The sequence below is a fragment of the Paroedura picta genome, chromosome 8 (assembly GCF_049243985.1).
Source record: "Paroedura picta isolate Pp20150507F chromosome 8, Ppicta_v3.0, whole genome shotgun sequence".
NCBI lineage: Eukaryota > Metazoa > Chordata > Lepidosauria > Squamata > Gekkonidae > Paroedura > Paroedura picta.
Genome location: NC_135376.1, coordinates 50,706,265 through 50,718,460, shown reverse-complemented (window position 1 = coordinate 50,718,460; position 12,196 = coordinate 50,706,265). Strand labels below are relative to the sequence as shown.

The window sequence follows — 12,196 nt, the reverse complement described above, 5'->3', positions numbered from 1 at the left end:
AACAAGCTGGGTACTCATTTAACCAACCTCGAAAGGATGGAAGGCTGAGCTGGCTGCCGGGATTGAACTCCCAACCTCATGGGCAGAGCTTTCAGACCGCATGTCTGCTGCCTTATCACTCTGCGCCACAAGAGGCTCTTTTGGATCTCTAGGTATTTCCAAATTACAGGAATAAAAATGAATTATACAAACCTACATGCAGTTCACAGTCATTTGTACTTATACACATGTACTTTTCCAGCCGTTTATTTGCATTTTCACTCTTTGAACATATTACCCTACTTTTTCCATTACTATCTAACTGCAGTGTATAGACTGGCACAATAGAATTTAAAAAAAACAACTTTCCCATTACTTCAGCAAATTTCCCACTTTGGCTAACACTAATGACATCTAGTCAAAAAATTATTTTGATCTGTGGAATTTCATAATCAGAACAAAATAACAGCTTTTTTCACTGAACAGTACACTATGATGTTGTTGTTAGGTGCGAAGTCATGTCCGACCCATCACGGCCCCATGGACAATGATCCTCCAGGCCTTCCTGTCCTCTACCATTCCCTGGAGTCCATTTAAGTTCGCACCGACTGCTTCAGTGACTCCATCCAGCCACCTCATTCTCTGTCGTCCCCTTCTTCTTTTGCCCTCAATCGCTCCCAGCATTAGGCTCTTCTCCAAGGAGTCCTTCCTTCTCATGAGGTGGCCAAAGTATTTGAGTTTCATCTTCAGGATCTGGCCTTCTAAGGAGCAGTCGGGGCTGATCTCCTCTAGGACTGACCGGTTTGTTCGCCTTGCAGTCCAAGGGACAAGCAAGAGTCTTCTCCAGCACCAGAGTTCAAAAGCCTCAATTCTTTGACGCTCAGCCTTCCTTATGGTCCAGCTTTCACAGCCATACATGGCAACTGGGAAGACCATAGGCTTGACTAGACACACTTTTGTTGGCAGGGTGATGTCATCAACCATACATGTAAGTAAAAGCTAGAATTCTTACAACCCTTTTTCTATATATGGCCTTTAGATGATACTCTTAGAACAAAAAATTATGTTAGTAAAATGGTTTAAGGGGAAACAGAAGAACTTCTGTTTGTAAACTGTATCCTTTTAAAGATACCACTTATTAAATGTCTCCTATGCCTTAATCATCATATCTAAATGTAATTGCTGTATTTAGTTTGTGGTGTGTCCGATAATCTTTTTCAGTGATCTATGGGAAACTGGGTCTCTGTTTGCCCCCAGTGATAAAAGCACAAGTCTTATTAGTTTTCCAAAATAATTAAGGCCTTAATTGAAAGTGTCAAGCTTAAATTTGTGGTGGATTAACAGAAAACAGCTTTATTGTGGTATGTGATCTCAAAACTTTAAATTTAAAAGGCTATATTTCAAAGCAATGCTTCATTTAACATGTTATATATTCAAAACATTTGTCATTATTGCATGAACTTAGACAAGATGGAATTCATATTCCTAACTAAACAGCAGAGCTATTTTAATAACATCAGGTGACATATTTTTCCTATTATGATTACAGTAGTTTTTAGAAGGTTAAAAAATCTTCCTTGATAGCTAAATCTCAGCCAGGTGTTTTCATTGTTTGCATCTGTAGATTTAAGCTTACAGTATCATTTTGGTTTGTATGCTGCACCATAATATTTTGATTCAACATCCATCCCATAGTTCCATTTCTTCAGAAAAGTTGAAACCAACAGAAAAGTTGAAACTGGCATTGTTTTAAGACTACACAATAAAGCTGTTTTCTAACATTAGTCTCTTTCACTCTTAAGAATGTTTAAGGTTACCAAATCAAATGTGATTATTTTGGATTTTTGTTTGGAAGATTTTTTTAGGGAGTTACTTGGAGGAATGTGACAAGTTCTCATACAAAATAGGACTCTTATAATAGCTGGCAACATCTGGTGGTCTAAATGTGTAAACAAGCAACCATAACAGCCAAAGAACAATCTCTGCAAAAGTTAGAAGTAACAATGTGATTCTTCAGACAAGTCAGTTCACAGTAACCAGAAAATTACACAATGGCATCATAAGATGTATGGAGTTCTGAGATTACCATAGAATGTTAAGAACTTGTGCCATGAACCCACTCAAATCTTTGATAACAAGGAATTTTTCAACCTACGTTAGCAACATATATTTGCTAGCTTGCTATCTTTTCCACAAAAGTGGATTTATAAAACTTTCTGTTTGAATTTTGTGTCAACAAACTTTTGTTTGAAATAAAGCTTTGTCCCCAATTTGCTTAATATTTATCTCACTGATACCTCAGTCTTAAATGGAGTGTGTTACATTCATAGTTGCTTGGTTGAGAGAAAAATTTTAAATAGCGTATATTGCACATAGAACCTGAGTGTGCAAATATTTTGTGTTGTCTTACTGCTCACATAATCCTGCTTGAGTTCTAGTTTAAGTAGTGTGTTTAATTTTGATTTTGCTGTGGAAAATCAAAATGTCGGGATTTTATTCTGTTTTTTTATGTGACCTGTATATTATTACAATCATAATTTTAAAATTCAAGATCCTTTGAGCATTTCCATTTTCTCAAATACAAAATTACTTTTAATTGTTCCAAGATTCGCAGTATATAGCATATTCCAAATAGCAATCTGGCATATGTCCAACTAAAATTAATATTACATTCTTTAGCAGAGCTAGTTCAACTACTGGTCCAAGTTTAAACAGTCATGTAAACAGGAGAAGGAACTTCCATGACATGTGTAATCAATGATAAATTCTCCACATGTAAAAGCATGCGCTTCTTCCCATGCGATCAGGATATGCATGTTCAGCATGAATGCCTTTTTACAGAAATTCAAAGCATGTTTCATAGCATTAATCATAAGTTGTATGCAAAAGTAAAAAAACATGTAATTTTTAACATAATCAGTATTCCCACCAATCATGTATTTTACATAAACAGAAGTGCTGAAACGAGTAGAAAATACTTCTGGCCCCACAGCTCTGAAATACAGCTTAAGATAAACCTGCAACAGCTTTGCCTAGTCACAAAGCTGCTATTTGAAAAGCAACTAGATGTCATCATGTCTTGCTATGGAAACAGGACACCCATAACATGTGGGGTTTTTTTCATATTTCCCAAATTCCCCTTCTCTTGTGTACACTATGATGTACTGGGCAATAAATCAACTAAATCTAATTAAATCAAGGTCTATGAATTGCTAAGTTTTGCTTAAATATTAGAAAATTAAATGTAAGAGAATACTTCACCTACAAAATATGGACAACCTACAGCAGAACAGAAGAGCCTAAATTCATTATTTCCAGAAATCAGGCCTTTACACTTAGAAGTCGCATTTATTTATTCTTTTAATAAAACACACAACCAGCCTTGAGCAAAGCTCCATCAACAGAAAACCTATCTGAACACCAGTTTGACTGAAAGAATGAACTCAAATGTGCAGCAGTATTTAAACATTCATAATCATTCAAATGCAGAAGATATTTCAAAACATCTGTATTGTATAAAGGGTGTAGATCCTTCAGAATAAGGAAGTATATGCATTAGAATGGGTAAATGCAATCCACTTAGTGCTAGGATAACTTGTTGCCTACAGATCCTGATGCAGCATAAGCTAAAATATTTTATATTCAGATACACAGTCACGTGGGTCTAAAGCAAAACAAAGTTTGTGTAGTGGCATGAAAGCTTAAGGTAAAGGTATCCCCTGTGCAAGCACCGAGTCATGTCTGACCCTTGGGGTGACGCCCTCTAGCGTTTTCATGGCAGACTCAATACGGGGTGGTTTGCCAGTGCCTTCCCCAGTCATTACCGTTTACCCCCCAGCAAGCTGGGTACTCATTTTACCGACCTCGGAAGGATGGAATGCTAAATCAACCTTGAGCCGGCTGCTGGGATTGAACTCCCAGCCTCATGGGCAGAGCTTTCAGACTGCATGTCTGCTGCCTTACCACTCTGCGCCACAAGTGGCTCTTTACTTCCAGAAAGCTTATATCCAGAATTAAACTTTGTTGGCTTTAAAGTTACCACTGGAATCAAATGTTGTTCTGCTGCCCATTTGAATCTAACTCCTGCAGTTTAAGTTCTTCTTATAAGTGGAAATGGAATGTCAGACCAACTGGAGTTTAAATTAATTTGAGAGTACTTTGGGTCCCATTAATGTGTAAGGGAAAAAAAGTTGCTCCCCATTTCCCTGCATAATTGAAATCACCACAGTCCCAATACATAAAAGACTCTTAGGTATCAACCATATATATGTAGGCACCACATAAGGACTTCTCTGACATTAATATTTACTCAAAAGGAAGATGACCTTGTCCCAAATTTTACACACACACAAATGAGTGGACATAAATTGTATGCAAATAGATTCAGGTGGGTAGTTGTGTTGGTCTGAAGCAATAGAACATTTGAATCCAGTGGTACCTTTAAGACCAATAAAGTTTAATTCTGGGTATAAATGAGAACTGAGAGACTTAGCATGTGTAATAAGATAAGAACCCAATGTCTTTGTTAAGCCCTGGGAGGTTTCATGGTCCTGAGCATTGCAATAATTTGTAATTCAGCAATCTCTCATTCCAGTCTGTTTCTGGAATTCCTTTGCAATAAAACAACTAGTGATGTGGGAGGCTGAAATAGTCTCCTACAGGTTTTCTCAGTTTTGTGATTCTTGGTGTCAGATTTGTGACCGTTTCTCCTTTAGCATAGGGTTTGACCTATTTGCTCTATGTAGAGAATTGTAAGTTCTTGTGCATTGACAACCCCCCATCCCAATCTCAAACAACTCCTCACCCATAGTGATACAAGATTTAATTTGAATGTGAACACAGTTACCAGAGCTTGTGATAAACCCAGGTGCTGACTTTGTTGCCTCATACACCCAGACCACACAGTTGCTGGACCTAACAACATCAACTACACCATCTTGGGCTTATTCACTTGCTCATCTTCTAACATTGTATATGTCATTAAATCCCAACAATGCCCTTCAGTTCTACTGGATAATGACCGTTCGTTCTCTTTCACAAGTTCAGGAGGGCAAACTTTTTCTTGAACATTCTTAGTTCTCACATCTGTTATTAACTTTTATTATCTGTACACTAATTTTCTGCTATTCAGATTTTACCAACCATGCTTTTCCAATCATAGCTGTGCTTATGCACCTTGACTCTAATTTGCCCTTCTTGGCAGCTGCCCTTCCCCATCATGTTTCCCCGAAAATAAGACACTGTCTTATATTTATTTTTCCTCAAGAAGACAAACTATGGCTTATTTTCAGGGGGTGTCCTATTGGTATTTAGAGAAGTCAATGCCATCAACAAAGGTGTTTGTGTGGGGTGAGAGAGACCCACAGACTGTTGCTGGTCAGTGCTCGGGAGCAGCAGCTTTACTGGTGTTTGTGGGGGGGGTGAGAGAGACTGGGGCAGCTAGTGCTGTGGCACAGAGGGGCGGGGTGCTGATGCTGGCGGTGCACAAGTTGACACCCGCATGCGGTGCCAGCTGGCGCACTGGTGCTGACTCCGCCCCTGTCTTCTGTGCCGCTGCCTCGGGCATCCGTGGGCACCAAAGCAGCCGCAACCCTACCGCAGACTGTTGCTGTGGAAAATCAAAATGGGGGGAAAGAGACCCACAGTGCTGAGTAAAACAGCAGCCACAGCTTTACTTCTATGGTGTGCAAACACTTAGAAATCCTGCTATGGCTTATTTTATGGGCATGTCTTGTTTTCGGGGTATGACTTAAATTTCACAAATGCTTAAATATCCTGCTACAGCTTATTTTATGGATATGTCTTATTTTGGGGAAAACACGGTATATGTAACACATGGTTTCAATGCATCTGATGAAATGTGCACCTACACATGCTAAGTCTCTCAGTGCTCACTTATATATCCATAATTGAACTCTGTTGGTCTTAAAAGTGCCACTCGACTCACACTTTATTTTCATATCTGTTTGTTAACTCTTATACTTGTATGGTAATTTGTTGTGAATCACAAGTCCTACCAACTGCTTTAACCCAATCTCAGTTATACTTAGCACCTAATTATTTATGCATCTTGATTCTAACTGGCCCACCAAACACACTACCTATATGTAAGGCTTGAAGAAATCTGTTTCAGTGCATCTAAATTAGTGTGAGCGCACAGGCAAGCTTATACCCAGAATTAAACTTTGTTGCTGTTAAAGGTGCCACTGGCCTCAAAACATGTATGCAAATATAGGATGCCACCCCCCCCTTTTATAGCATATCTGTGAAAAACCTAGTCTTGTGTTTGAGTAAATTCTGTAGCTTCCAAAAAACAGGATCTCCTCCCTTTTCAAAGCCAATGATAATTGCAGCTGTTGGATGGCAGGTGTATTTCCTCCAGGCAAGGCTGGATTCTGGAGATTTTTGATGGAGGGCATGATGGAGGGCACTTGGGCATGAAATTGGGGTCACCACTTTCAGCTAAGGCTCCATAACTATGTGCCCATCGGTAGGCAGGTAGTTGCGAGTTCCTGCATTGTGAAGGGGATTGGACTAGATGACCTGGAGGTCCCTTTCAACTCTATGATTCCAAGAGGTACGAATTCTGCATGAGAAGTGGACTGGATACCACAGAAAAGTGAAATTATGCCGAAAGAGGGCTTTTTTGTTGGAAGATACCTGTTTCAAGTCAAGCCTGTTATAAAGTGGGCACTATGCAGTGCAGGCAAACTAAACAATGTAACCATCTATATTAGAATACAAGAATTTGTTGAAAGTGGCCTTTTTAACATGCTAGGAAAACGGCTATTTAAACTGAAATGCTATACAGCTGTCAGTCATTTCAATTCTAACACAAATAGTTGGTTGAGTCCTCACACATTGACAGGAGTGTGTTTAAAGCTTCACATGTTTTTGTTTTATTTGCTTCTGTTGTACATGTTATCAGTTATAGACCTTTAATACAATGAGCTGCCTCTCTCCCTATTTATTATACTACCTTATGCATTTATAAAAGGATGGCTACAAAAATTAGAAAAGCACAAAAACTAAACCATGTCACACATACTGTGCTCAATGCAGGAGCACTTGAAAGCCATGACCAGATACAAATTATTATTGTTGTTGTTATTATTGTTATTTATTTTATTTATTAACCACTACTCCTGAGTGGCTCGTGGTGGTTTACAAAAGTCTGATTAAAGACCCACAACAACAATCACAGTAGCAAGATGGTACAATATTACAACTCAAAACCACTCTACGGGCAAGGAAGATACCTATATTCATTTATCTGGAAAAATCCATTACCAGCAGGAGCTGATCCTATAGAATGGAATGCTTTAGCTGCATTTCCACTTTCAGCTAAGGCTCCATAACTGTGTACATAAATTATGAATCCTATATTTGGAAGAAAATAGTACATAATCCAGTATCCAGTGCCAAGAGCTATACTCCAACAAGGCATACCAAAAGAGGTGGAGGACTGAGCTTGTATGGCCTAAATGATAAAGAAAAAAGGAAGCAAAGAAGTAGGAAGCAAATTCTGATAGGGGAGGGGAAACAAATGAAGAGCAGGATAAACCATTAGCAGTACTGCTAAAGGTAAATTTGCCATTCCCTTTCATCATATAAGAAAGGATTGGATTGGTGTTACAATAACTTGGGCAAATGCAACAAGTGATAAATGCGGTGTCTGAACTTTTAATCTATGGTAAGAATTTGAACAGAAAATTACAACTATGTCATTATTTCAAAAGTTTACTGCAAGATTTTTCTCTCATGTCACTTTTCCCCCCAAAAACTTTAAAAGTTCTAAACCAATCAAAACCATTTCTCCCTAACAGCCCTTGGGCATATTTCGTAACCTATGTTGTACATTGCACATACTTTAGAGTAATTCCTTCAACAAATTGAATAAATAAAGATGTTTTGCTAGGACAGGTCCTAACAGACTGACCAATGCCAAACTTCTCATATGTGTTACTAAAAGGATCAAGGTATGAAACTATAAAAGTAAAAAATGTATAATTCACAGGGATAAAGCTGCATGAATTATACCCATTGTCTGTATAATGTTAGATTAGTACAGTGTACCAATCATCAATATGTATGTCAATGACCCACCCTATAGCCTCTTCCAATTGAATAATGGGGAAAACTGAAAAATACTGACAGTAGTACAGCAAATAATGTTTATAAGCTTCATAGCACAGAAAAAGAGAATTTACTTTCTATATATTACTAACCACCTACAGTATTAGACCAATACTTCTGCATTTTAGTCTACTGCAAGTAGAGTTTCTGTCAAATTAGAAGGGTTTTTTCCTCTAAAACAACTGTTGACCAAATGTCAACCATCTCCTGTTCATTTCACTTGTTACATCTAGCAAAATTAACAGTTCCACAAAACCAATTTACCAGTGCTTATCATAAGCTAAAATGAATCCAGTTTCCATCTCTTAGACTTAGGCAATCAATTCTCCTGAACTTTGCTGCTTTGTGTAACTCACTGAGAAAATCTAAATATTTAAACCCAAGTCAAGAGTAATGGATTTTAAAAATTCAGTTTATCTAAAATATACCCTCAAACATAATAAATGTCACCAAGTTCTTGGTAAGAACCAGGTGGAACTCCAGAGACCACTAAAACATTTGTGCTTAAAATACAGACACATATAATTGTAAGTTCTAAGATGACCAGTGTGACTTAACTTCTTAGTTTAAATGAAGAATTCAATGACAGTAAAACACAGTCACCTTTAGAGGATGACTAAAAAGCTGTCTGTTGTGAAAAACTCCCCTTTAAAATTATGTTTCAGCAGTTTTATGGCTCCAAGGCAGGCTAGAGCATGCAATTAGAACTCAGCTGCAATTATTATTTGACTGTGGAAGCATTTTTGTTCATGCATATATGCAATGACTATAAATTATTTCACAGACCATCTCAACCAGTATTCTTAAATTAGCTCAATGCTTTATCACACATGTTTTTCATCAATATAAACAAAATCAAATAATCATATCTTTAGTAGAAAACAATAGTGCATGTCAATAACTGAAAGCCACACAGAAACTGATCAACTGTAAATATGAAACTAGCTTTCAGATAGGTTTCAAATTACAATATTTCATAACAGAAACTTTCACTATATTAAAAAAAACATTTAAACAAGCTATTTATACATAATTATGCACAACAGCAGAACTGACATAACAATAATGAAATAGAAAAAGAGTTGCCCATCCTTTTGTAAGCAGCAAAGAGCTCTTCTGACATAGCTACTATTTAACATGTAACTATGAACACTCACCAGAAATATCTGAAAAGCTATTAACTTTTTGTTGTACTTTCTTCTCATATAAGGATGAAATACAAAGTGACATTCTTTAAAACCAATTCAACACATACAGGAAAAAATGGTTTCCAAATGTACAGGTCAGAATCTAACCCTCCTACTTGCTAAGGCACTCTCCTACATATATGACAGGAATGTGCATAATACTGGTAAAAATAGTTTTGTGCCTCCTAAGGATCAGAGTTCTAAAAAAGGAGTGCCTTCATTGTTAAATTGTTAACAAAAGAATACACTTGGTTAATAGCAGCCAGCAACCAGAACATACGCCCAAGCTACACTTTTCCAACTCTATGTAATATATTTCAATCCAAATAACCCACATTCCACCCATTTCAGACACTGGCTATACCTGCTAGCAAAGGGCGTCACGGCTTTTATGTGTTTGGGGCTTCCTGCTTCTGCTCGCTACCATCTCTCCTGCTGTTGCTGCTTTTTTCTTCTGCCTTATGGCCTCTTAGGCCCAACCCCTATCTCCTGTCAGCAACAGCAGCCGAGAGCAGCTTGGAACAGACGCCTCCACCTACAGGCTTGCAGCCGCAGCAGCTAGCAAAACACAGCATTGCACAGGCGCATATACACACACGAGTCAGTCCTTTCACCACCTCCTTAGCCCTTTTCCCTGCATACTCCGCCCACTGCCTGAAGTCTCAGCCTGGGGGGCTCCCTCCCACCTACCCCCGCGTACCCAGGCGGCGGCGGCGGCTGCTACTGCCGCCACCGCTCCCCACCGGCTGCAGCCTGCTCCATATCCCGAAAGGGCTCCCCTGCAGGGCTGCAGTCAAAGGGGCACCCCCCCTCTCCAAGGGACTTCCCTGCCTGCTCGTCCTCGACCCTCTGCATAGACCATCACCGCCCCACACGCTTGGTTGGAGCCCTGGCCTCTGCTTCAGCCCCCCCCCCTCCTCCTCCTCCTCCTCCTCCTCCACTGAAGGGAGGGTCGAGCCCTTCAACCTGCCCAACCCCACCGCGACTCCCCCCGGTGGCCTGCTTTCCACGCCCACTCGGAGCGACCTACCAGGATCCATTAATAGCTCACCCCTCTCCGTCCCCTCGCCCGTGGCCCAGCTGCCAGGGACCCCCCTCGGCTCCAGAGCCGACGACCTCCCACATTCCTCCACTCGCCGTCTTCCTGCCACTGAAGCCTCGTTCCCTCGCCGAGCCTCCGACACCACCCCCCGCCCCTCCGACGTTGCCAGCCTCCAACTCGTCCCCCTAGCGCCTGCTGCCTCCACCCCTTCCTCCCCTGACCCAACGCCCCCAGCCCTCTTGGCACTGCCGCCCGAGCCCCCTCCCCCGTCAGTTTCCCCTCCCTTCGCATTCCGGCTGCAGCCCGCTCTCCTCCCTTCGACGAAGGCCTCTCCCCACCTTCCAGTCCTCCTTACCGTAGCATTCGCCATCCCCCTCAGCCGCTATCCCCCCCCCATCGCCTCTCCTACCGGCCGCCGTCGCCGCGTACTGAGCGACCCGTCACGGGACTCCACACCCACAGGCCTCCACGGTAACCATAGAGAGCGGCAGGTGGAGCGGCGCGCCGGCTTCAATTCCCGGACGCCGCCATCTTAGCCCGCGGACGGAAAATCTTTGTTGCTATTGGCAACGGACTGGGCACCGAAGACATGGGGTGGGGGGGATGAGGAAAGAAAAGCGTGTAAAAAAAAAATTAAAGTATCCTTGCATTGGTGGATAGGGGTCCAAATAAAAACAATGATAATAACAGAGGAGCAGTAAAAACACCTAGACGGTTTGACTAGGTGCAGCCTGAAGAGGAACATTGGAAGAAAAAATACTTCATTTCAATCTCATGCATACCAAAGGCACGGCCCTGCACCACACAAAGGGTGCAGTCTCCCCGCCATTCAACAGATTTTGCGCGTCTTCCCCCCCAACTCGGTTGGTGAGACGGGAACAGATTGAAGACCCGTAGACGACTGATTAGGCCGTCCGGCATTTCTAAGAACTAATTTATTTAAAAGCTCGGACTGGATAACTTAATTAACTATGAAACCACTTCGAGTACAATAAATCAAACCAAAGAAGTATTGTTTATCCCATACTCATTTTGCTTTCATTGATACGTTATTAACTCATGTTCTTTTTAGAGGACTTGTCCACTTTTTTTGCTGTCTCTTCTGTTTGGGGTTATTTAAAAAAAAACTGATTAAAATGTCCTCTTTGGGGGATGAATGGTTAGAAATATTGCTAGTTAGTAGCATGTATCCCATTTTAAAGGCGGATATTTTAAATGAGATTTGTCATAGTAATCACTTGTTTGAAATAATCAGTGTATGGAACTATGTCCTCTTTTTTGCTTTTCAAAATGTGGTAACCCTGCCTATGGAATGCATTGCCACGGTATGTTGTGATCAATGATAATGTAAGGATGACAGGGACAAAGACCATTCTCACAAGTGCCAGCATTTGTGCCTTCATTAAGACATTTCTGTGCACCTGTGAACATTGCTAACACAACAGAAAACAAAGCCACAACTTCTATGTGTGCACTTGGAAACAAGTCTAACTGGGGAACAATTTAAACATGATGCACAACATGCAAAAAAAATTGGGATTTTTCATTGCCAACATCATACACTTTGAACACAAAACTCTGTATGCAATGTTATCATACATAACAGCTAGTGTTGTCAACTCATACTAAGGGAATTCCTGGATATTTGTGGGTGGTACCCAATGATTGTGGAGGTGGGGGTGGCACTTGACAGGGATGTGATGCCATAGTCTGCAGGTAAACTGTCCTCTAGTCTGGAAATCAATTGTAATCCTGGAAGAATTCCAGACCCCAACTGGAGTTTAGCAGCCCTATGTATGGCCCAGAGATTGCTATTGTATATTAGCACCATACAGTGGTACTAGTGGCTAAT

At 40.6% G+C, this 12,196-nt stretch overlaps 1 protein-coding gene across 4 annotated transcripts in view; it reads right to left on the bottom strand.

Moving 5' to 3' along the window:
- Positions 1 to 10,878, bottom strand: part of SHOC2 (SHOC2 leucine rich repeat scaffold protein) — a 61,523-nt gene extending 50,645 nt beyond the window's left edge. Inside the window, exon 1 of one of the 4 annotated variants that reach the window (XM_077349707.1) lies at positions 10,754 to 10,878. The gene's annotated coding sequence lies outside the window, so the exon portion shown is untranslated. Of the gene's footprint in view, positions 1 to 9,666; positions 10,113 to 10,332; positions 10,483 to 10,699 lie in introns of those variants that run through there. The other 3 variants (XM_077349704.1, XM_077349705.1, XM_077349706.1) reach the window with 3 other exon arrangements.
- Between the last annotated feature and the right edge of the window lie 1,318 nt (positions 10,879 to 12,196).